The sequence below is a fragment of the Euprymna scolopes genome, chromosome 2, assembly GCF_053919585.1.
Source record: "Euprymna scolopes isolate OS-2025 chromosome 2, ASM5391958v1, whole genome shotgun sequence".
Taxonomy (NCBI): domain Eukaryota; kingdom Metazoa; phylum Mollusca; class Cephalopoda; order Sepiida; family Sepiolidae; genus Euprymna; species Euprymna scolopes.
In genome coordinates this window covers 15,958,994-15,986,585 of record NC_136483.1, presented here as the reverse complement: position 1 = coordinate 15,986,585, position 27,592 = coordinate 15,958,994, and the positions used below count along the sequence as shown (strand labels likewise).

Below are 27,592 nucleotides of genomic sequence, written 5' to 3'. Positions count from 1 at the left end.
TATCACCTTAGAATTTGCGTTTAAATTTATTTTAGATAATATGACCTTTCTATAAATTCCTTTTTGACTCCATAATCGTTTGCCAAGCTCTAACTATCTTGATTTTATGCAAGTCCAAATACATGTGAACAAAAACGTAAAAAAATTTGACCCAATTGAGCAAAACCGATGTTATTTTTGGATTCAGTGCATCAGATTCGTCCTAAATCAGCTGAAAAAACGTAGACAACAAATTTGTTGTTGACCAATGTAATGATTGTCTTCTTTTTTTTTTAAGCTTCAGAAATGATCCTGAACAGTGTTGTAAAAGCAAACTCTGGGAAATATCAAAACAATTTACTAACATCCCCACAAGGACATTCAACACAAAGTCGGTTTTTAATGCTCTCCTAAAAGGGACACTTCTGGGAACAAAAAATGCCATTGTCTTGAATTTGTTTTTTTCTTTTAACAGAGGACAGAAAGTATCAAAACAGATACTACACTTTACTCTTAAACAAAAAGACTCTTTGGTGATAAACTCAAAGAAAATATCTGGGATGATGGCCTGTTAACCAATCTCCACTTTGCAATGAAATGCATGTGTACTATCAAGGCATAGTTGCTGTGTGCATACATGATGTTCATTTCATTGGCAGTAGACAAAAATATTGCAAGGTTGAAATACTCATTTCATATACTTTTCTTACAGACGACAGTCAAAAAATGGAATAAGATCCATTTCCTATGACATGTAACATATTTCCCTTTATATTTTTCATTTGAAAATATTCCGTGAAAAAGTATACAAATAGATTTATTATTACTTATTCTAATTAGAAATAATAAGTGAAGAATGCAATGCATGGTTTCCCCTGACTGCACAGTGAATGAGGCATAAAAATAATGACTAAGTTCAGCATTTGACCCCACCCCCACCCCCAATTTAGCCCCAAGACCTCAGGGGAGTCAAATCCTGGTGAAAATGAACAAACGGTGCAGTTTTAGACCTTAACATATTTAAATTTGAGTTCTGCACCGTGAAGTATAGACAAACAAAATTATATAGAAATCAGTTACAACTTTTCAGAAAGTTTTATAAAATTCTAAGGCATCAATTTTTTTAATAAGCACAAAAGTGTTTAAAAGTATATCATTATCTAAACTATTTGGAATCTAGAAGATTGCCGGTTCATATCCTACCCATGGTAGTGGTGAAATTAAAAAAAAAAAAGTAATGCTAGAAAAATCTTCTGAAGTAACAATTTTACTTCAGCGATTGTAAACATACGAAAATCTGATGGGAATAGAATGTTTATAAGATGGAATGAAATCATCGAATTTGCTCAGATTTGTTTCCGCTGCCAAATATGCAAATGGCGAGTCTAAAAATAGATCTTAAATTAGCTATACCAAACCAAAATTATATTTTCCGCATATCTAAAAACTTAATTGTACCAAATTTACTTTGGTAGCTAAATTCGCCACCAAATTATTACCGTTCAAAGTTTATTGAAAATTAGAAAATGCTATTGTGGTTCAAAAGCCAATTTTTTACAGTGTGTAACTATAAATGCAAGTTTTGAAAAAGTAAAAAAATCATTAAAAAAATGTCATCTTGTGGTGAATGAAAATTAATCACAATAGAAACAAAAATTATTAAATCAAATCAGTTTAATTATTGCCCCACTACTATAAAAAAAAAAAATCATTAATCAAAAAAATTGTTTTTAATTGATTAAAAAGTATATTCGGTAGTTAGGCTCTAAATTAAATACATAGCTGACTTGATATCTGATTGGACTACTACTACTACTACAACATGAAAAAGCATATTTCATAATCATGTTGACACACCGGTTCCTGTTAAATCACTAAAGTTAAGTAACGTTGAGCCTGGTCAGTATTAAATGGGTGATCATTTAGGAATAGCAAGTGTTATATGTCATTTTTGCTTATCTTATGGTTTCCAGTTGTCCTGAACTTCTTGCCACTAAAATCAAGCAGTGTCGATTCAGGAGAGATGTGGTTGGACTTGTGCAACCTCTGTTTCGCAGTTACATATGCAACTAGCTTTACAGAACGGAGGTATTGAATACATGAAAAAGAACAAAGTTAATAAATTTATAGTCATTTTTTTAATGACTATCTTTTTTAGTGTACATATCAAAATATAATCATCATATTGCACGGTTCATAGATGCTATTTTGTGTCATTCTATTTCCTTTGGTTATATATCTGATTGGGATTCATACATGCAATTTGGAGTGTTTTGAGCTAATGCTATTTTGGCCATGCTCTTAGCCGACAGCCCCCAATTGTCAGCTCATATGCCAACTTGACTCATAGATGACTGTGCCATCTTGGAACTTGTCAGAAATTGGTGCCACTCCATATTGTTAACAAATGACATCACTGGATATGTGATCAAGTAGGATAATACCCAGCATCCAACAGAATATCCTTGTCTCTGACACAGAGATGGTTCACCAACTCCTTTGTGGGTAGCCAACAGTCATCATCCTAAATTGAGACTAGTCAGGTGACTGAGCAATAGATGTTGTTGGTTGGTTGGTTGGTTGGTTGGTTGGTTGGTTCGTTCATTGTTTTTGTTTTACCACATATCAACCCTTTTCAGGTTATTTAATGTCAAATCCAGTGATTTTTGAAGAACAATTTTTTAATAGAATATATTTGTTTTTATTTCAAGTCAGCTTCTATTTAACCTACAGTTGGGACCCTAACAGGTACTACCACCTTGGGTCAGAGTGGACCTGGGAGCAATGGCAATTAAAGGGTGGCTCCACACTCCCCAAAGCCCACAAAGCACATCATTGGAATTGGTGTTCTGCACTTTAACCAGGCTGCATTCATATGTGCTAGGACCTCAACCATATTAATGATATAAGATATTATAAAAAACACATTTTAGAAGGGTTTTTTTTTTTTTAAAATATTTTAAAGAGGCGGAAATTGTGAGATAAATGGTAACAGTTATATATATATATATATATATATATATATATATATATATATATATATATATATATATATATATAGTTACAGACACATAAGTGACACAGTATATTTTTCTATGTTTGAGATTATACAAAATTTGAATTAAGAATTATCTTATAACAGATCGCATATTATCAAATTTAATTCAATTCTGACCTCCCCCCCCTCACCACCATTTTTTTTACATTTACTCTTTATTTAAACAATTTTTTTATGAAACTAATTGATTAGATGACCACTTTCATGTCAACAGTGTTTAGTAAAAGGTCAAGAGACAGGGTCAAACCTTGATTAATGTGGTACCTCTCCATAAATAGGAGAGTGCCAAGGGAGTTGAAATCATTCATTTAACTTGTCCTCTGCGTATTTCCCAGCACCATGTGTCAAATTTACAACAATAAGTGGAATAAATAACCACGGCCAATTCAAGTTGGTGCCAAAATAGATTGCATTCTCGCAAGATATCAGAATTTGCTATGGCATAGAGAATCAAAGTTTTAGAACTTTGCTGAATAATTGTTCTTCTCTTTAAAAGGGAAGGATTGTTTGCAATAACCAAAAGAAATTTGTGTAGTGCCATATTGTTATTTTTTAAGACAATTGGTAAACTCATAGCATTTGTCAGAATTGCACCAAATGCATCAAATCATAATTAATGAGGGTTCTAAATCTAAGAATAGTTGGAACCTCTGCAGAGAAGTTACCATGCTGAAATAATATTATTTAGAAACCCATTCTTAACATGGAGAGGGAAGGGTGCTTCGTAACTATTCTGTGCTTTCAGCTAACAATCTAATAAAAAAAGATATTGTAAAACTTGAATTTAACTTGAAAATACTATTAAAAATAGCACGGTCAGTTCTCAGCATAAGCACTGAGTAGTGATTTCACAGGTTGAATTTGCCATGAATAGAAAAAAGAATGACAGACTGTGTGATAATTATAATAAAAACATTCTTGCAAAGCCTCAAAAATAAAAATAAAGAAATTAAATACAAAATTAAAATGAACACTTATGTTTTAAAACATAAAATTATTTAAATTCCATCATAAAATTTTAACGTTGATTGCCTAAATCTTTTAACGCAAAGAAAACAATATCTATGTCTTGGTTTTAGTGCAGGATTTATTGAGACAATTTAATCAAAATTGCAAAGGAATTAATATTTAAAAAATTCTAGATCACCTCTTTTATCTGGATTTGCATCAAAATGTACTGAGTTTTTTTTTTTCTAATAAAATTAAGATGTGTATGATGTTTGTATGTGTATTTTGTTTTCAAATTTATATTCACGTAAGTCATTTGTTAATTGTTAGAATCTTTTTATTTATGTATTTGTTTTTATTTTATTTTTTCTGAATAAGTTGATTAGTTTTTACATAATCGTGTTAAATGACAAACAAATAAACAATTGCTCAACTCTTAATTTGAAGAAATAACCAAACAAAACCACTCCAAAAAATAACTTTTGTAAAAACACATTTAAGAAATGTTTTTCTAATTTAGGAAAAGAGTCTGATCTATAGTCATAAGTAATTAAGTATCACCTTGTCACCTGACAAGAGAGCAAAACAATGATAGTGAAGCAGAGAGAGAGAGAGAGAGGGCAAAAGAAAAGATGTGTAGGGCGACAGAGCAAAAGCAAGAGAGGGGGTAAAAGATTTAGAGAGAAAACGATAGAGAGAGAGAATGAGAGAGGAGATAAAGTGAGAAAGAGTAGGGCAACAGAATGAGAAGGAGAGGTAGAACACCAGATACCGATTTTATCCAGACTTATTGGGTTCCCCTGGTTGAGCACACAATTGATGATAGTCATTAAGACAAATGCTGATAAAGTGGCTGTTGATTAAACTAACATTTTTGTTTTAACTCCCAAGAGAAAATGGTCACCACAATGTGTCGGCCATTGTTAGTACCAGATTCTTTTGAGACTGTGATAGATCAATCACTTCACTAGCCTCAATTCCAAGACTTTCTAAATGTAGTTAATTTTAGGTGGCTTTGCTTAAAACTGCTTCAGTCATTCAATCTGAAAATGTTTAAATCTTAAGCTACTTGTTCATTTTCATTAAAATTTGAGATATTACTTTTTCTACAGAACACATTAGCATAAAATTATCACCTCACAGCATTATACTTATGTAGAGCTGAAGATTTGTGTTTATAAATTGGCAAAGAAAGTGAAATTATAAATAATAGTGTCAGTACACCAACACTGGAAGAAATGTACTATTTTATATGAAAAAATGTAAATAAAACTGATCTTGCACAACTATGACTATGATAGACCCAGTTTCTACAGTAAGTTACTGATAAAAACTGGTATTTGCTTACTCAGCATTGTAAAAGAACCATTTGTGCAGAAAGCGAGTGATTGTTACTATGAGGAATATGCATCTTTCATCTTTTTTAGTAAATAGATCAAGAATAAAAACATTCGTCCATAACAACCAAAAGTATATGATGATTATTAAGTATGAGTTTAAAACAAATAATTGTAGGGGATGCTTTGTTATGTATATTCCAAAAAAATTTAGTGGTGTATGTTTCTGAATTTTTTTTTAATTGAACATATAACTTTAGAAAGTCTTATTAGATGCATTATTTCTGATAGACATAGTGATTAATATGATGTTAGTGGACAGACGGTATAGTTAACTAAAATTTCTACCATATTGCTTTTTCAGTGTTTTGAGTCAGAGGAGGATGACTTATTAATGGGAAGGGATAGTAACTCCCATATTAACAGTAGTTAGCAAAGAGAAAATGATTGAGTAGATAAAATATTTAAAAAAAAAACAAAAAAAAAAAATCCAATGAATTTAAACAAAACAAAAAATTTTTAACAGGTACCAATAATTGGGAAAAAAAGGGCATACAGAGCAGAATTATATATATACTAGAAGTTCAGCTCAGCTTTGCTTGGGCCCTATGTACTGTTCATAAATTTATGTGCATATGTATATATGTATATTAAAAAGTTTGACTTACGTCCAGGTAACCCACATCTAAAATTTCAAGTGTGTTTAGACCAAAAATTGGTGGAGGAGTTTAGTAGAGTCAGCCAAATTTTCACCAAAAAAAACTGATAAAAAACTTGCTGCATCTCTGAATACCCTTCATGTAAAATTTCAATGGTCAAATCTTTTGAATTTTGACCCCTTGGCATCAAATTTTTTGGGCAAAAACCGATTAAAAAGCTTGCCTGATATCTGAATACACTTCATGTAAAATTTCAAATGTTTAGATCAAAAATTGACTAATTAATTTTCCACAGTAGGATTGTATAAACATATCAAAATATAATTTTGGGTTTGTCAATAGAGCAAAATATAATTTTAACATAGAAGTTTTTATTAATTTATAAAACTTTATATTTTAATATTTATTTTTTGTTTCCAATGAGTGATACGATTTATCGACCCCTGTTTGACTGGCACACGTCCTCTTTTGGCCGTTCTTGAAACTAAAATACATATATTCGCCTCATGGAACTGTCATGCAGAAGTGCCGTGAACTGGAATATTTTAAAAATAATTTTGAAAAACAAAAAAACAACAAAAAAAAAAAAACAAGAATTGCTTGTCATAGGATTAAAGTGAAAAATCAATGATCAATGCTTATATTACGAACTGAACTGAGAAATACATGCTTAACCTTGCTGATTTTATTCTTTTGTGTTACAAGCCCTATTTGAGATATGAGGAGTTACGGGGAGGGGGACATTTGGCAACATGACCCACCCCTCCATCATTGACATATTCTTGACCTAATTGAAGAGAAGCTTGCCTGAACAAGAAAAAAAACAACTTTTTTTTTCCTTTAAGATAAAAATTTCAATCATGTAAGCTCTATTTTAGTTTTCATAATAGGGTGTTTTTGATTGATGTGAAATTGTTTGAGATGTGACCCCTCACCCTTCCCAGCATTTAATAAAAGGTCTAAAGTTGTATCAGTATGTTTGTGAATAATAAAACCTAAAAAAAAAAAAAAAGTAGTGCAACAAAATTCAAAGCATGGAAAATTCGTTTTATTATTTTTATTATTTATGTATGTTTCTAACATAGTACAAAACCATGCAGTAGACCAAGAACAAAATTGTATCTCTTAAATGAGGGAGAAAGAATATATATATATATATATATATATATATATACACACACACACACACACACACACACTGTATTAACAAAACCAAGACTTCAAAAAAGGAATTGGTAGCAACAAAAAGTGTATTTCATTGTAAGTTACAATTGTTAAAATACCGGTTGGACAATTTCAAGCATTATGACCTTTGAAAATTTTCATATAACCAGCCTTTCTTCAGACTTCTTGAATAAAAAGCACTTTAACAATAGAACATTGTTTAAAAGAAATTTCCCTTAAAGCAAAGGAAGCATGCGAAAACATTTATCCTGGACGCATCCTTGTCAAGAGCCTATTTAAATATTAATATATCACCTAATTTCTGTATCATTATTTAAAAACCTGTCATAAGAAGTTACCACAAAAACCCGTAGCCATTTAATATCTTTTAATAAAACTATTCGTTGAATTCTTAAATTAGATTTCTATATTTCTTTATTTCACATAATTAATTTAAAAAAAAATTTTTTTACAATCTTATTTTTATATTTATAATATGGCCAGAACACCCTAGCTAAAACGTTATGATTAAGTTAGTTTCGTATCCGCCTTATGCTGGTTTCAATGTTTACAAAATATCGGCTATCTTATTACTTAGATTTAAGACCAGTTTTAAGTTAATATTTTATTAAATAGGGAAATAAAAGCTGATATTACCATATATTTATTTAATCCTCATACATCATTCGAGGATAGGGATCCCATTCTATTTTTTATTATTTAATATTCAATTATTCTCTTTCATTCTAATCTATTTTAATTATCGATAATTGGTAAATCCTAGCAACGAAGGGGGATAATTCATCTCATTATTAATTTTAAAAAATTAGTTGAAAAACTATGGGAAACAAAGGTCGTCGTATGTACTTATAACAGTTAAAGGGAGACAACTAGGGCCATTTGATGTTTCAAATTTAGTAAATACTAAAAAGCGTCTATGATAATAAATCATAGACGCTTTTTAGTATTTACTAAGTTTAATTTAATTAAACAGATATAGAAAAGGCTATGATAGCTTATTAAATAAATTTAAAATTTAAAGTATGTTTTTAATCTTAAATCTGATTATATACCCATGGGTTTAACCTACATCTGTCATTCATCCATAATCTACTGGGGTTACTCATGGCTCCAAAACCAAAATTACAATTCGGGTATTATGTTCTTGGACACCTAAATAAAATAATATGTATCCTATTAATAATTATTCTGACAATAAAACCAGCCAATAGCTACAAGTGTGTTTCACTCCGATGAAAAGGTGTTTACCCTTGCATTTTTGGATAAAAACATTTTGAACAAGAGTAAATCAACCAGCAGGGATTTTACAAGCTTTAGTTGTTAGAGAAATATATATATATATATATATATATATATATATATATATATATATATATATATATAAACTGTACTTAGCTTTGCGGTGAAACTAGATCAGTTTTGTTAGGGATTTTTTCACTCTGTCTGAGTTAGAGGGGAAAGAGACCAAAAGAAATAAATGTAGGTAAAATAAGCGAAGGAAATTTAAGAAAAGGGACAACAATGTGGAAAAGAATTAGGAATGAGGAGCCAAAATGATTTTAATTTTCATCTTTTAAATTAACTTTGATAACTTAATTTAAAAAGTCATTTGAAAAGTACAAAAATAATCCTTTTTGTTCATAGATTTTTTGCTGCTAATACTCATACATTTTAATGCAAACTGTAATTCCTACAATTCCAAAAAGTTCGGCTGAGAAATTTTGTTTCACTTGTCAGAATAATTTATATTATATACTAGCAGGGGTACCCGACGTTGGCCGGGTGTGGTGAGGTGTGTGTGTGTGGTAAATCAAAATTATGATAAAATAATAAGCAAACGAAAAAAAATGGTGGGGGGGAGACTGAACGTGATGGAAAATAAAGAATAAGCAAATGAAAAAAAAATGGCGTAAATAACCCCGTTTAAATGTTAAAACTTAAAAATTGGAAAAAAAAAAAAAGCGAATATGATGGAAAAATAAAAAAAAAATCGGAAAAACAAAAAAAAGAAAAGAAAAATCGATAAAAAATAAAAAAAGATATCTTACATCACGATTCGAACTCGCAACCTTTAAATAATGACACTGCTCTAAAAAAAGTTCGGCAATACACGGTGATCTGAAAATGTGGAATATTTAATGTTTCAAAGTCGGGCAAATTAAATAGGCAGGCGACCCCTATTATTAACTCATAGATATTACCGTTTAGACAGACTATAAAAAGTTTTAAGAATGAGAGCCCTCCCCCTCGAGAAACCCCTGGAAAAAAGCCTTTAGCGAACATACACAAAAAGTAAAGATACACACACACACACACATTTTCGATTATATATATATATATAAATAGAGTATTTGGTCACATTTTCAAATGGAGTCGCATAAAGTATAGTCAAGTTGACCTGGGAATCATCATTATAAAAAAAGGTAACACCTGATGTGTAGTATTTTCACTTTATTCAATTTTATTATCCTAAAGAAACCAGAAGTATTTATTTAGGTTCTTTTCTTTAGTGCCATCTTAACAATATACAGTTATATACGAGGAGCGTTCCAAAAGTAATGTTTTTTTTATTCCGCCTGAATGGATCAGAGGAGATTGCAAGTTGCATTGTTATAATGACTGAACTCATGCATTCATAACCGCAAAGTTTCATCTCTCTGTTGCAGATATTAATGCCGTGAGACTAAAAAAACAACCCCTGTACGGACATGTATCAGAAGCAGAGATGCGTCATTGAATTCCTCCATGCAGAAAAAATTGAACCGATCAACATTCACTGACGCTTGTTGAACGTTTATGAAACTGATACGGTTGATGTCAGTTAGAAGATGGGCTTGTCAATTTCAGAGTAGTGACAGATGTGAAGCGACAAAGCATGCTCCTAATGTCACCACCCCATTGCTAGCAAAAGTGCATTGAGAATGGTGGTGAATATGTAGAAAAATAAATTCTGGAGCACAAAATGTTGCTCGTTTTAATGGTATCTCGTCTGTAGCTCTTCAAATTTTTTTTTTTTTTTTAGTGAAAATAGGATACATTACTTTTGGAATGACTCGTATTAAAAAAACCTTTGAAGCATATAGTTTAGCATGGGAAAACAAAAGTTAATATTGTGACCACCAGCCCTATGCCATTGAGTGAAAGGGGACATCTGCTGTTTTACTCATGAAAAAAAAAAAAAAGCTGTAACTCAGAATTTGCTCGAAACAAAACGTAATTTTCTATGGGATCGTCTAATTAGGATTTCAAGTTCTGATCACCTAAAGAAATGCAACATAAAAAGTTGGCAACATTTTAGTAGACACACATACACACTCATTTAGAAAATTGGTTAAGTAGAAATAATATTTCTTCAACAGAACTTTAGAAATCGAGTAATAAAAAAATATTTACACTTAAACCAATTACACACTGTAACAAGCCAAAAACTATATGGTCCCCCCCCCCCCCCGACTGAAGCCTTTGTCATATTTTTGTAGTGAGACTGGAAAGAGTCATGTGGTTAACCTTATAACTGATTACCTCAAGCGAACACTTTCTCCCAAGGATATGGAACATCCAACTGTTCTTGTTGCAGCTTCTACTGTAAATTAAATGGTACCACACTTCACACGGCTTTTCATCTTCCTATTTTTCACGGCATATCAAGAAAGACCTTTTCTAAATGATCTATGTACAAAGTACAAAAACTTGAAGGTTCTTATCACTGATGAAATCTCCATGACTGCCTATGAACGCTAGCTGAGAGTTTATTATTTAAACTCCTCAGCCTAACATTCATTTGTAAAACAAATCCGAATTGATATGTTCTTATTTACTTGCCTCCCTACGAGGGTAAAGTTAGATAACAGTCGGATCTTCATTAAAAAAAAATGAGTTGCCTGATTACTAGTTTGTAACCTTATATTGTAAACCAATCGCATATATTAAAGTTTAATCTATGAATATATAATTAATATTTGTAAAATCAAGTCTACAAGAGTTACTTTCCTTGTACTGTTAAAATCAGTTGTAAAACTGTTACCTATTTTGCCCATTTAAACCCCTGGCCTGATGTAAAACATTGGACTAAAACAGCCAAATAACACCGTTTCATGACAAACGATGCCTTAATTTTTTTTTAAATTCGGTACCATTTAAAAACCCTATTTAGACACAAGTATGAATGTTTGGAAAAAATAAAAATTAGTCCTGAAAAGATGTTTTTCAGGACTAAAAGACTCTGGGGCTTGAGCCCCAGAATTTTCCCAGGGTCAGATATTACGTTTCCAAATTTATATCTATGTGATCTTGCTTTTGAGTAATTTTCAGAAAAATCTAATGGTCATAAAAGATTATATGTCTTGAAAAGTGCTATTTTTGGCCATTTTGATCCCTTTTTGACCTTTTAGAGATGCAACCAGAATTTTCCCAAGGTCAAATATTACGTTTCTATATGTATATCCATGTGGTCTTGCGTTCAGGTAATTTTCAGCAAAATCTAATGGTTGTCTTGAAAAGTGCTATTTTTGGCCATTTTGACACCCACCCCTCCCTGGGAACGCAAGCAAAAATCCAAGAATGTTATATTTCCTTCCTTGAGTAGTTGTAATTTCACGCAAAATTTTAGAAAAATGTAATGAGTAGTTATTGAAAATTTTGGGAACAAACGGACGAACAGACAAACGGACTAGGGTAAATTCTAAGGTCCAAATCCGACTAAGTCGCTGGACTAAACAAATTACATGGTCACAACAATAACAAAATTACTGTTTTCTGTTGTGATCAAATAATGACCTAAATCGAGTGACCTAAACTTCTGATTTCATGGAGGCACGCTCTAATAAAAAAAAAAAAAAACTCATTGGATACCTTAATACCTGGAATTATTTAATCTGTGCATGGAATCAATTATTTATCTATACTTTAAACAGGAACAATTAGTATAGAAATTTAATCTTTATTAAACTTAGACAGTAATGAAATTCATACTTATGCATGTTGATCAGAAACTTCAGAATGCAATTCATGAATTCATCAATCATTGTTGCATCTGACAATCATGTATTTATATTATTATCTGCAAGATTAATGAAGATTTGACTACAAATAAAACAATTCATCCAGGTCTGAAACTACCCCCCTCCTCCCCACCCATCAAATTTATATTTTTAACACTATTTCATCTTTACCTAACAACAAAGAGAACTGTGTAACCACTGGACCAGTAGAACCCTAGTTTTTAGACCAGTGAGAATTTGGAAAAATTTGCAAAATTTAGAATAGCACTCAAATTCCTACATTATCATACTGCACGTACAAAGTACAAAAACTTGAAGGTTCTTAGCACTGACGAAATCGAGGCAGGTTGAACAGGTTTCCTCTAAGGAGGAAGTTTCATGGGAATATCAATTTCACAAGAAGTCTTCAGTCGTTTGTATATCCTTGTCATAGTAAATGATGACATGAGATTTTTGCAGTTCTTATAGAGAAGTGTTGGCATCCTCCTACATACAGTACCTGGTCACCCATCTGTTATTGACCAGGCTCAACATTGCTTAATTTCAGTGATCCAACGAAAACTAGTATATCAGTGATAGTTTACAAAAATTGCAATTTTGAAGCCAAAACTTTATGACTTACTTTGAAAGTAATTGTCTGTATTTTTGAGATGAGCTGTTTTCATTGATTGAGATTGTCAGACTGACTTCCTCATCTTGGTTGTTATAGTCACAACGTTTCGGCCGTTTTGCCCTCCGTCCTTCATCAGGTGTTTTGTAACGAACTGTGGAACCGTTTGTTAGGAGTCTCGAACCCAACCCTTTATTATTATTACGGGAGTCTGAACACGGTACCCCCGTAATAATAATAATGGGTTGTGTTCGAGACTCCTAACAAACGGTTCCCCAGTTCGTTACTTTGAAAGCTTCACCATGCAAGTTTTTAGGGCAAGGATTATAAAAATGATACCTACTTTAAAGGCTCATTCTGGAACCAACATGTTTCACCAGACCTCATTACTGGTATAGTGCCAAGAGAAGGGCGGTTAACTGAAAATTTGACTTGTGATGATCAAAGCCGACTTGGAAGTTGTAGCCAATCTGTGCATTTTCAGCATTCGATAATTAAACCATGACTGGCTCCAAGAAGTTATGAACAGACATGGATGGACTGCCTTGACTCATAGCCAGCTCAACTCAGCCAAGTGAATGTCGTAAATATAAAACTTTAATCTACTCATATGAAAATATTTTTGCACTAAAGATTTTTTTTTTTTTTTTTTTTTTTTTTAGTTTCAATGCTTAGTGAATTATTCAAAACCGTTATTTTTTTGTTGTTTTTGTTTTTTGCACATCTTAAAAAAATATTTTTAACAATAGAGTCGCAAGAGTTAGTGATCCTCCATTATAACATCTTATTTTATGGATATTTTTTTGGTGATGAGTTCTGCTAATTATTAATTGTAAAACAAATGTTTCTTTATATTGTACACTAGATACAATAACTTAAAAACTGAATATTTATGTGATTTTTTATATTTTTATTATTAATCAAGTACAACGAATTAAATGTTCATTTTTTTTTTTTCAAAATACGAGACGTTCAGCAAGTAAGAAGACAGAGCATGCATCAACTAAAGAAAATGAATTAGACAAAAGACAATTACAAAACTATTCTAACAACATTTGACCGCTAAAAACGTTTCTTTTAGTCACAAGCAAGAAAGCAAGATATATCTAATTGATAACATAGATAAAATAATGTTGGCCGCATTTAAAAAAAAACAGACAATATGTAAACTAATGTTTTACAACTGAGCACAATGTCTTCCTATTTTTTGTCACTTAAATTTGCCATTTTAATGAAATAAACATAAAAATATGAAACAAGTTATAATTTGGCAAATGTTAAAAATCTATTTGAAAATATCTTATACATAATATTCCTATTTAATTGCTTCTTCACAAGTTCAGACTTAGATAAATGGTCGGTTTTAATGTGGGGAAACTCCAGGGCCCTCCAAGAGAACACTCTGGATCGGGACAAAAAAGAATTGCCTCAATATATAAGGATGTCCCCTTAACTGACAAAACAGAAAAGATGTATCTGAACAGGTACTCTACTTTGTTCTTAGTCAATACACACTGACAATCTTATGTATAAGTGAACTTTTGATTATTGTGAAAAAGGCATTCATTTGTGATATGTTGAGTTTTGGGATAGGAAGAGAGCATACTTATAATTCTAAAATCTCAGTAAACAAATCTTGACAGCTGCTAAACAAAGATCGACCGTTTTGTTGTTGGGTTTGGTGTCAATTCTCGAGTTGTTTGCAGTTAGTAAATATTTAGAAGTTTAGCATATTTATGATATTTATCAAACAGCCAATTTTTTTTCATATCCACAAACTGAAAAATGAACTGAAACAGATTACCATTAAAATATTAAAATCACGGGAATTTTTGTTTTACATTTTAAAAATACGATTTTGGTTTTATGATTGATACTAATATGAGAGATCACTGTCTCTCTTCTGCCTGTCCATTAATTTTAGGCTATTAAACCTAGGAATATGAAATTTGATAGATTTGATTTATGATCAATCACTGTTTTGTCATTTTAGAATTAATTTAGTTATGTCCATTTTCTTCTGTGAACAGGATTTTAAAGCATAGAATTCTTTCTGATATTGTTTGTGATATTTGTGTAAATGCTTTTGTTCGATTTTTGTAGTCTTAGATAGCGGTTTGTTTCTTTTAGGAAATTTAAGATGTACCGTCTCCAAGATGCGTATGTTTCATGGAAACAATTGCAAACCTCATACAATTAAATTAAACTTCGATTAATAATCAAGACTGAAGCATGATACACTTGTAGACACAGGTTTATTATAGTGGAAAATAAAAAAATAAAATAAAACTGAAAAAAGAACGGAAAATAATTTCAGAAACATGTAAATACAAAATGAAACCATAGCAAAATCAAGGAATTTACTAAAACCCAAAGAGACTTGTAAACATAAAATGTATTTTCAGCAATATTATTAAGTATAAAAATAATTCGAGAAAAAAAAAAAATATATACAAATTACGCTAGGCGAGGGCCGACTTGGAAAGACACTATTTCTTACCAACGATGTTCAAAACGTCAGAATATTTAAAGAGATAGAAAACAGAGTCATGTGTATGTAAAGGGGGAAGCTAATAGATCAGAGAACATGACAATGGGAAGATCTGGTGACTAAAGGGCTACAGGGGATAAATGCTCAGGTATCTGTACTATGTTAGAACAATATGATTTAGATCAATTTTTGTTTGAAAAAGATATTTTATATTGTTTGTTAATATTTAGAACGATTTGGTTATCGTTCCACCGTTTATGGGAATATATTTCATTGTAAGGAGTGATTCATACTTAAATAGGCGTGGCTAAGCATTAAATGTAACATTAATCAGGCCTACTTCTTTCCCTACCCCTGGATGGACGGATACACCTACACCTCTAAGTTGGCATCAAACAGAAATTATCAAAACCTATAAATTCAGTTTATTATCGTATATTTTCATAGTTTTCCCTATAACAATATATTTTTAATTCCTGCATTGATGAATCTGACTCGCTTGCACGCATTATTATAATAATATTGTTGAGACTATTACCTACTGAAAATATGTATTACACTGAATGACTACACTTGCTTCCAACAAGCAGATTGAGTTGTCAAGTAAGGGAATAGGAATAAACCAGGCAATGATATACATACATATATATATATATATATATATATATATATATATATATATATATTATAAAATCGGTCCTACAGTTTATCAAGAAACTTTAGCTGTGATCTACTCAAATCATCTACAAATCATGGGAGGGAGGGGGGATTATATAAAATAGAAAAAGAAAATTTTTCATTATTTGGATTCTTTGGACTACAATTCTCAACTTAACTATTATATACAACCTTTCAGTTGATGTAACCTTCGAACTTGTAAATATGTCCATTGAACTCGGGAATCTTCATGGAATTCTAAAGAGAATCCTTTATTTATTCCACAAGAGCAGCATGCTCTCGTTCCGTCATCCGTAATTGAATAGAAGTCCTAAGTAATTTGTAATTGTATTTTTTAGTATCGTCCGTACTGAGGATTGAACCATCAACCTCCAGAAGAGTCTAACTTTGCAACAGAATGTTACCAAGTACTTTATCCACTATGCTACAGGTCCTTGCGACAGAAATCATCCGAAGATGCACCTGAAAAAGGTCGGAGGTTACATCGATCGAAACGTTGTGAAAATAACACGATGAGAACAGTAGTCCAAAGAATGCAAATAATACAAAATAATTAATCCTCATCTCAAAAATTTAAAAACGCAAGAAAATTTTTGTCATTTGGACGTTTTTCACTTTCATGATTTTGAAAAGTTTTATTTCTTATAGAAGTGAAATATTGTTAACCTAAAAACTAAACTCGGTTTATTTTTTAGGAAAGATATTCCTGCTTTTAAAACTAGACTTTAAACTTGTATTAGAACATACAGGGTGGGATTGGGGCATTGAAAAGCTGACTTATGACTAATAAACAACTAGAGATAATTACAGAGCAAGTGATGGTTGAGTGAGAGAACCTGAAAAGGAAAAGTGTCCAGAACAATAAAACCCAGTTAGAAAATAGAGGATGGCAAGATAAAAGAAATAAACTCTTTGTAATGAAAACAGGATGAGAGATTCTATCTAGTAATCTTTTATTCAATTAAGAATCTTATTACTCGTCTACTTGACAAGCGGAAAATGTACATCTTTTATAGCTTGGATTATCAAAGAGGAGATAATCCATATTCACAACACCCTTGTCAAACACAGTCTACCTTTTAGACCTCAAAAGGCAGGAAGTAACTTCAATAATCACCAGTTGTACTAGTTTTGAATTTGAATTTCAGAGATATGAAAAGAGATAGAATTCATATAAAGAAATGAAACTGATTCATAAATGAACAAAAATGTCTATTTTCACTTAAACGGTTTCAAACAATTTTTATGACTACAAAATCTTATTTCAAAACAATATTTATGTCCTTAATTTGTTATTAAACTTTTTAATTTTTAAAATTTATATAAATTTTGTTCATAAAAAAAATTTAATTCAAAATCTTGAAAATATATCCATTCACTTTATCAAAGCGCTTTGTATATTTTGTATTTAGATTAGAAAAAAATTTCATAAGTCAAATTGGGATCTTATAATATTTCAAGAGTGGGAGTTAAAGTTTGGCATCTGGGCTACAACCATCACAATTCTGCTTAGCCGTTGATATTTTTAGTAATTACAGTCTTCATAGGAAAAGAAAAATGGTCAGAATTGTTGGTGTGAAGTCCAGATTAAATAGTGGTTATAATCAGAAACAACAACAAAAAAAAAAACTCTTAATGTACAATAAATTATTCTTTTTGTAAATTTACCACTTTTTTTCTTTCATGAAACGATTTGGTTCGTACCATAAAAAAAAAAACAAAAAAAAAAACGGTCTAAAATGAGGAATATTCTTTCAGGTATAAACAAATATAAAAAGAAAATTCCTTAGAAATCTACCAACAAACATGCCTCGACTTATGGACGTGTTAACAAAAGCATCAATCTTAATTGGGACGCCATTCTAGATTGACATCTTTCATCTCCCAAGTCTACATGGCCACAAACAATTGGCATACAAGGTGCCTTAAATCAGTTTCAGGACTTTGTACAGGCATTTAAAATTGTCAGACTCTTCAAAATTCAGTATGTTATTGCTATACATTTTATGAGATGACTGACCAATTTTTATGATTTCAGGTTCAAATGAACGGCTACAGCAAGAATTGGAATACACCCTAGTAAAGCCTGATTGTCACAGCTGGTGAATTTCAAAAATGCAACCTGGATGTGAAGACACTTTAGAAGAAATGCAATAAAAATTCTGCTTTAAACGTGGAAAAAATGCCATGGAAACATACGGAATGTATCAGACTGCTTTTGGGCCATCTTGCATGAATCGAACATCAGTTTTTGAGTGGCATGTGAGGGATGATGAGAGGTGTAAGGAAGTCCAAACACCAGAGTTGCTTGACCAAATAAAGAATTTCATGGATAAGGACAGTCGTGTCTCTAGACAATAAGTTCAGTTTGATGTCAGTGTGGGAACTGTACACAATTTTTCGGGAGGAACTGAAGGTGCAAAAGATTTGCGCAGTTTGTTGCAAGGGTGCTGCGAGAAAATTAGAAAGAAAAACGTTGTGATGACAGCAAGATGATTGAACTGATCGATTCAGATCCTGCAGTTCTTGATGCTCTGGTGACCTGCAATGAAAGCTGGATATACTGCTATGGCCCAAGAGACTAAAAGGCAGTTCCCAGTGGAAGTATGTTGGCTCTCCCAGGCCCAAGAAGTCCAGATAGAGTAAATCCACCCAGAAACTTATGATCCTTTTTTCACAGGACAGGCATGATCTACATGCACTGGGTTCCCACTGGACAGTCAAGGAATGTTGAAATTTTAAGGGAGTTCAGGAAGAGATTCTGTCAGAAGAGGCCAGCACTCTTCAAATAAGGTTCAGTGGCATTTCCACTAGGACAATGCACCAGTCCACAACTCCATCCTTGTTACAGACGATTTGACCAAGATGGATATCAACAGTTCCTTACCCTCCCTATAGTCCAAACCTTGCTCTGTGACTTTTAGTTATTCCCTAAGCTTAAGGAAAACCTGACAGGCTGTCGTTATGAGACAACTGAAAAGATGAAAGAGGCTCATACAAGAGGATTCCATGGGGCCTTCCAGAAGTTGTTGGCATGGTACGAGTGCATTGCAACCGAGGGAGATTACTTCTAAGGGGACTCGAGTTTCATGTACTATCAATAAAAGTGCCCATACAAATGAAGTCTGGAAAGTTATTGAAGGAAACTCATACACAATTTAACACGGCAAAAAAATAGCATTTACTTGAGACAAAAAAAAAAAAAAAAAGAGTGGGAATTATTCTTCGATACACAAAAATCATAAGGAATTTTGGCATACTTTTAACATACAAGATTTTGGTAAATTAATTAATCATTTAAATGTTAATCTCTGAATCAGAGGTTGACTTTTTAAATGGCTTTGTACAAAAATATCTAACTAGAGTACAACTTTCATTGATTTTTGTTTACTACCCAATCACAATCATTGTAGCATGTTATAAATCAAGATGGCAACCTCCATTGAAGAAATAATAAATGTAACGATTGGATATTATTCTTAAGTTAAACTACTGCATATCGCTTTTTGGGAGGAGTAAGTTACTAACTTCAAATTCACTATAAATCCATGAATATATTTATTTTTACATTCTTCATCTTGATATAATATAACTATAAAAAAAAGGTGAACTACCAACAAAAATCAGATCAATTTTTCATTCCAATTTTGATCGACCATCTTTGTCAGTTAGACCAAAGAAGATATCTCACTAATGATGCAATTCTCTATCTATATAAAAGCCAAGTACGTCCAAGGATGGAGTACTGCTGCCACATCTGAGCAGGAGCTGCTAAAAACAGCCTATCCTGCCTTGACAGAGTACAAAATAGACTTCGTGGCCTAGTGCGGGATGGCCTTTTCTCTAGCCTGTAACCTCTTTCCCCACAGAAGAGACGTAGCGAGCCTATCTTTGTTCTATCGTTATTTCCATGGCAAGTGCTCGTCTGAGCTCCATTCTCTGGTCCCCCCTCGCCAATCTTTTTCAAAAAACACCCGACTAGCTGAAACCACCGTCAATAATTTCCCCCACTCCTTATCTGTGCCTAAATCAAAGCATAGATTCCATGAAAAAAGCTTCTTTCTTAGAACTGCACGCCTGTGGCACTCTGTTCTGCTTGCCTGTTCCCCTCCCAACTTCAACCTGGATGTCTTCAAGTCCAACACAAACAAATTCCTGATGAACCGCCCCCTTAAGTAATGACACTTTATCAATTCTCCAATACTATTACTACACTATCCCATTGATTACTGTACACAAAATAACCCTTATCCCCGAGTGGCCCTTGAGCCTTGATAAGTGGTTAACTCCATGTAAAAAAAAAAAAAAAAGAAGATGTTTGTATACTCTGACAAAGCATAAAAATTATAATGCACAGAATATTTGGCAACTGTAATTACAATTCTTCGAGTGTTTTGTTTAAGAAAAATTACAATTCCTCTGCAATTATCATCGCTTTTTTCTTGTTACATTAAATGCTTTAAATTCTCATATGAAAAAAGGAACGAATCTCTTAGTAAAATAGTCACCTCCTCCCAATTAGTTAATATGTAGGATTTCCTTTAAAATCTGTCTTCTTATTTTTACATTGAAGATTAGAAATACCAAAAAAATATGGTCTAAATTTCTTTTGAAGAAAAATTAACAGTTATTGTATATTTGTGTGACGGAACCAAACTGAAAATTATGCAAAATCACAAATACATTTCAAGTTAAAAAATACAATAACATAAGTCATGAAACTTCATATTTCTGCCTGTAAAGATGAGCCAAAATATTATCTGGACGTTACTTCATATTGTATAAGGTATTTCCAAAGTTATGGAAACTTTAATAAGTGAAAATCGACTGAAATGTTCGATGGTGGTTGCTGTTACTAAAAATCATCAGATTCATTCATCAAATTAGAAAAAATAGAAGTTGAAATTCCATCAGAAGTTTTAAATTTTCAAAGTTCAAGTAATATAAGATGGTAGATTTAATTGGTTACAATCTGGACCAAGTAGTGAGGCTCTATAGTGAAGGGAACCAAAGTTATAGCTAAAAGTGTAACTTTCACCTTTTTGTTGACTTTGAACTAACTATCCCAAAATTAAATCCGTTAAAGTTAGACCATGATCAATGTTTTGACTAACTTCAGTAATGATTGGTCAAACGACGTAGACACCAGGCTACACACAAATAATTGGTAACAATTCTGTACCAAAAATATAACCTCCTCTCAGAGGTAAAAAAAAAACAAACAATTTTTTGTGATTAATAATATTATTTGGAAACAAGCGCCACTACATGAGAAATCAATTTAGCAAAAACTGAATCTATTTTTAGATTATACATATAAAAAAGCAGTATCAAAGAAAATTTCGGGGGGGGGGAGAAATTATTAGTTGAATGAATTAAGATGTGAATTTGTTATTGATGCATGATAATGGCTAACAAAGCTTGGAATGGTAATGTATGACATAATGCAGAATTCAAGTGGAAATAAAATGTACTAAAATATGTTTGCATATTTATTGGTTTGAATGCTACTAGAATTTAAGCTATTTAAATGATTGTCGGTCATCTTTAAATATGGCTGCCATTTTCACAAAAGCACATTTACTTTTGTAAAAGAAGAAACAAAAGGCATGCTCTTCAGGAGTCTATAGGCACTTATTTGCCATTATTTCTTTTTCCATCCCCAACCGAGGTCACAGTATCAAAAATGTAGAGACATTTTGACCTTTGGGCCTCTAGTCTCGACTTAAATTTAACCACACTAATATATCATATGGTTATGGGTGTACCCAGGATCTCAGCATGCTGTATTCAGTCAGATCTATTGCATCACTTTCGTCAATACCTTAAGCATGAATCCATGCCTTTTCTTATGCTAGGGGAAAAAGACGCAGGAGAAAGGGGAAGATATACATATATATATATTTAACAATATACATTATATAACAAATAGTGATCCAGTCACAGGCGATGTAATAAGCGATAATGCTAAAAACAAGCAAATAAGTTTTTAACGATTTAATCTTATTTCAACAAATGATGCCAGGATGCAATCGATCATACAAAACTCTTCAACTCCTGCTTAGATAATACCTTTGTATCAATCACATTCAAGTCAGTCTTTATTTACTAAAAGAAAAAAAAAACATTGCCCTCCAATATTTGCTTATTGCATACTGTCTTATTTACATAACTTCTTTTATCAATACCCACCATGGGTAGGTAGGAGTGTTTTGTTTTATTTTTAATGGAAATCGCTTCAGGTAAAGCATGAAGCCACTTAGGAATTAAAAAAATACTACTTCAAGGTAAAAAAGAACTTATGAACAATGAGTGTCAGATGAATATATTTTGACCCAGAAAACAACAATTCTTCCCCCTTTGTCCAAAACATTGCCACGAAATATGAGAATTAAAGGACAAAATAAGCAAAGCAAGAGTTAAGTACGAGGCTGCTGAAAGTAAACTGAATGTACACTTTCTACTCTCCTTGAAGTTGAGGTGACAAATACATAAGTTACTCGAATCTGGTATGCAAACTTTATACTGCATGATGATGATGATGTTGAACCATTCCCTCTTCCAACATCAAATTCCATAATGGTTTGGTTCAGAGATTATTTCCAGGTCAGACCATGCAGTGTAGAGCCAGGTTTTCACTTGGCCATCGCATAGTTTTCACCAGGAAATGGTATGATGCAGAGTAAATACTGTACTTTAAACAGATTCCCACAGAGCAGCGTTACTAACATAGCTTTCCTCTCTAGCAAAGTTAATGTTAATATGAATATTTATTTTCTGTATTTATTTCAAGTTAATCAAAATAGACGATAACCAAATAATCTGGTTATGAAAAAATTGTTGACATTCAAAAGTCAGTTCAGAATGAGGAGTGGGTGGGGCAAAGACAATTTAGGTGCTTGATGCATTAATGTTTCACACCTAGATTAATGGCCGGTGTTGATAGATGGGAGATGTGTTATCTTTTAAAAAACATGGAAAAGAATTAAAATACTAAATAACAAGAACTGAAAAAAAAAAACGTAGTAATGAAACACAAAACACCATCTTAGACACCAGATTTTGGTTCACTTTAACTTAAAAGAAAAAAAAAAATGATCAAGAGTCCCAGGAAAAAGGTTTAAATTCAAAACAATGAATAAAGCAAAATTAATTTATTCGATAAGTTTAATCTAAATTATTTATTATTTTAATTGGGCAAACTCATAATTTTCAGTTCAAATATTTTCTTATTTCAAAACACATTCACACATGTTTCACTAATGCTAAACAATTAAATCCATTATTTAAAAAAATATTTGTTTTATATAATCTTAAATCAACAAGAGTGTGTGATTTTGTCATGTTTACCTTCTTATCTAATTAATGAATAAAGTAGCAGTGGGAAGGAAAAAGATAAAGATCTTACCATGAAACTTTAAAAAACATTACTCACCTGAAAGAAATGAAACAGAAACGTTAAGAAATAAGTCAAAAAGAAAATGTAACAAATATTATTTAAAAAAAAAGTTTAATATTATAAATATTAAAAAGTTTGATATTTATAATATTAAAAAGTTTATTATAAATATTAAAAAATAAAAAGTTTATTATAAATATTAAAAAGTAAAAAGTTTAATATTATAAATATTAAAAAGTAAAAAGTTTAATATTATAAATATTAAAAAGTAAAAAGTTTAATATTATAAATATTAAAAAGTAAAAAGTTTATTATAAATATTAAAAAGTAAAAATTTTAATATTATAAATATTAAAAAGTTTAATATTTATAATATTAAAAAGTTTATTATAAATATTAAGAAGTTCAAGTGAAGAGAAAAGTTTAACATTCAAGACTAAATGACATTCAATTAAATATTTTAGAATCTGAAAGAATGTATACAACAATAAGATCTATTAAGTGCATATATATTATGTCTATACTATAAATCTGTAATTTAATTGTGTTATTCATAAAACTAGCCCAGATCACAAGTCGACAAGGGGGTGGGGGTTTGAAATCCGTAAAATTAGGCGTGCCTCTGCAATCAGACGTAAACACAACACAAAGTTTTTTGTACTTTTAAATAACACATAACAGGAATGAATGATTAGAAACAATGTTTATTTTCCAGTGACAACACTGACAGCATGGAGGGGTCGTGGAGTCAAATGTGTGTGCAAAATGCCAATGAGATAATATGTCCATTTTACTTCCCTGCAGTCGCCACTTCTCCTTTCTTCATTGTCTGGCTCTCTCTATTTTATTGGAACTGATGACATCAGACCATTCCTCCATGCACTGTCTGAAATGTTGGTCAGTCGGCCTATCCCTGAGGATTTTGGGTCCCCCACTTCTTTGACATCATTCCCGGATGCGTCTGGATCCAGGATCATTGCCGTAACCTACTTCTAACTGACTTTTCTTTGACGTCATGTTTGCAAGCTCAGACAGCCAACCGTCCTCTCCAGAACAACCTCTGCCACCTGTAACTCCCCCCCACCATAGTATAATTATATAAAAAACATTGACAGCATGTGCACCCTTGTCTCGTACCCTTTGCTACCAACCATGACTCCTGTCCTCTCACCTTCGGTCTTTTTAGAGCAGCTAATTCATTGATATGCAAATCAATATCAAACTACCAGATCTTTAGACTCATTATGAGATTTGTAACAGGGATTCTATGTATTTGCACGATTAACAGGGTACAGATTGATTGTTTTATGTGTAAATAAGAACTGCACCACAGCAGAAGCAATATCTAACAATTATCTATTTGGGAGCGTGAAACTGGGTTTAATATTGGATCTGTTGGGTAAGTTTATGTAAATCTAAATTTGAAGAATTTAGGAATAGTGTACGGTGATTGGCAATTTCTTGCCTTGCTTTCAAATATTTAATCTTGATAAATACAAAGTAAGTAATGATCAGATACTACAATGATTCTAGCCTGAACAGATATATGTCCATTTGTATCGGTTGTCAATGATTGATCTTAGACGAAAACCAGTAACATATTCGGAATCAAAAGTTCCTGCAGATTTTTAAAAAAGTTTAGTTTAAAAAAAAAATTTTTTCTATTATAATAATCTAGAAAATAACATACCAAGCTAATTTCATGGTCGTACATATGTCATTATCTTCCATCTATTTTTGTAAAAGATGAAATCATCCAATTGCCAAAGATTCGATTGAAAAAAACAAAAACAAAAAAAAAAAACGTAATTTAAAAAATGTCATCTGATGTTGCTGTTGTGTTTCATGTGAAACCAAGTAAAATATACTTGCTTAGCCTTCAGATTAGGATTAAAGTGTAGTATTTACATGTCGTGGTTCATGTGTCAACATCATACAAGTGAAGAGGTTTTTTTGTTTTGTTTTTTTTATAGGTCTGTACAGGTTTATTAGGTGTCTAAAGCATGTAGTTTCAATAGGAAATTGGAATGCTGCCCTTGATCCCAAGATAGGCGTGGTTAAGAGAACTAGAAAAATACGGTCTTGTCAACAGTTTTTGTTTTGTTTGTTTGTCACACTGGTGGAGATGTGCAAATAGTGTGCCTTTCAACTCCAATACTTGTGTAGATAGAATGTTAGAAGCGACAGACAGATTGTATCCTAATTTGCACTGGCTAGATCAATCAAACCATAAATTAGTCATGGTGTGGTTGAACTTAAGAAAATATGCTTAAATTAATTGAAAGTTGAATATCTTCTTTGATATACGACTCCTAAGAAAAGCTACAACTATTTATTCGGCAAACTTTGGTAGAAGCTGATACCGGGAGTAAGAAGTGAGGTAGCTTGAAATCTAAAATCAAAAGTTTGTCCCATTAGATATGTTCAGCATTTACCTCTCACTAGATAAGGCCTACACTTTTTTCTCTGCCATGAATGGATTAGTTGATGTAATAGGCCTGACCAGGGTTTAACTTAGCGATTCAGGTGAAATAATGGAAATGTGAGCCGTGTAATGTTTATCAATAGTGATATTTATTTGAACTATAAATTATACGTAGGTACACTAACAAATTTATACAGCAATAAACCCCCCCCCCCACAAATGAAGAATATTAATCACTAAATAAATACATGATCAGCCATTATTCAATAAAAGCAGGGCAAGTTTATTGATCTTTTAGTTATAACGTATTTGGAAGTGAAGTGTTTTCCTTTTGTGATCACTTAGACTATCCCATTCCAGAGTTGGCCTCCAAACAAATTACCATTTGTCATTTTTTTGTACAGTTTATTAATTCCTCGCCTAGAGTTTGCCATATCATTAACCAAGTCACACATTTAAGATGTCAAAAGTTTAAATTCAGTTATCCTACACCGATTGCTACAGAACAGAATCTACACCATATTCTATATCTATTTCCCTGATCATTTTATTAACGTTATTCTGACTCCTCACATAGATTGTGCAACATGTTCGGTCTAAATCTCAATGCATATTATCTGCATTGAAACGAAATCACTATAATAACCATTTTTTACAAAATGAATTAACACTTCAACAAGCAATCATCAGTTATGAGTTCTTAAAACATTGTTAAAATCTTTTTCTGGCTGTCATCGGGAAGTAAATCCTCACATGATCATCTATAAGATAGATTCATGCCATAAATCACTGACTCACAACTTAAAATTCCTTTACTCTAAACTAGCATATGATATGCTCAGTCATTCACAGTTTGGTATTTCTCAAACTTTTATTTTCTAGCATCTATCATAGCCATGTCTGGAGGAAAGAAAAATCAATGCTTTTTACACCTTTATATAAAAGTGAGCTAATAACATTTGAATTGATTGGAAATAGAGAACTGAAAAAATCAAGAATCAACTTCAATGAATTTTACTCAAATAAAACGGAAGAAAAGATTAAAAGTATAATCTAAAATGACATAAAAATTTAGCTGTTATCTTTCTCCCAGATTCTCAAATATCAATCGACACAGAACATTTAGTTTTTTCACCTTTTCTTTACTGCCACTAAACACACTACATAGTTTGCAGGTAATGCAACACAATATTAATATTAAAGCTGTTTATAAACAATACAATTCCCTCCACTCCACAAGTGAATTATAAAGACGTAGGTAAGTTACGATGAAAAATGTGTAAATACAATAGCATCATCTAGAAGTGTAAGTCATGTTTAGTTTTTGAACAGTTTCCGATGGTTCGTTGTTCTACACAAGTCCTGGGAGGTGACTGGTTTGCAGTAGACAGTTCTCGAGTTGGAATCCACAGAGCAAAAGATTCTTCCCATGTTGACACGAAGAAAACATATGCAAAATTGCTACCGAAAGGTTTAATATTTATGGAGCAATTATAGTTTCTGATTGGTTGGTAGCAGAACGTGAATTAATTTGATTTGTCAGTTCCTAGCAGCATCGTTTATAAATAGAATCTCCTGACTGTGCGAGATCATACCTCATTATACTCTGGTATGATGGGATGTGTCTCCTAGCGGCTTTGGCTGCAGGGAGACAGTTCTTGACACTCAGCCCGACAGATGAAGGATCGGGAACCGGCCCAGCACCTGTCGGACTGAGGTACACCGCCTGGGTAATACCCAGGAGGTTCACCCTCTCAGGCCTTGCCACCGGGCTTTCCGGTGGGGCAAGTTTATTGCTTGTTGCCTGAGGCGCCTCGACCGGG

At 32.1% G+C, this 27,592-nt stretch overlaps 1 protein-coding gene across 6 annotated transcripts in view; it reads right to left on the bottom strand.

The window, feature by feature from the left end:
- LOC145289039 (uncharacterized) overlaps positions 1-27,592 on the bottom strand; it is a 232,093-nt gene that overhangs the window by 101,626 nt on the left and 102,875 nt on the right. For 2 of the 6 annotated variants that reach the window (XM_080136385.1, XM_080136379.1), the window contains exon 2: positions 23,354-23,380. The exons of the other annotated variants lie outside the window; for them this stretch is intronic. The gene's annotated coding sequence lies outside the window, so the exon portion shown is untranslated. The remainder of the gene's footprint in view (positions 1-23,353; positions 23,381-27,592) is intronic. 6 annotated transcript variants of the gene reach the window in all.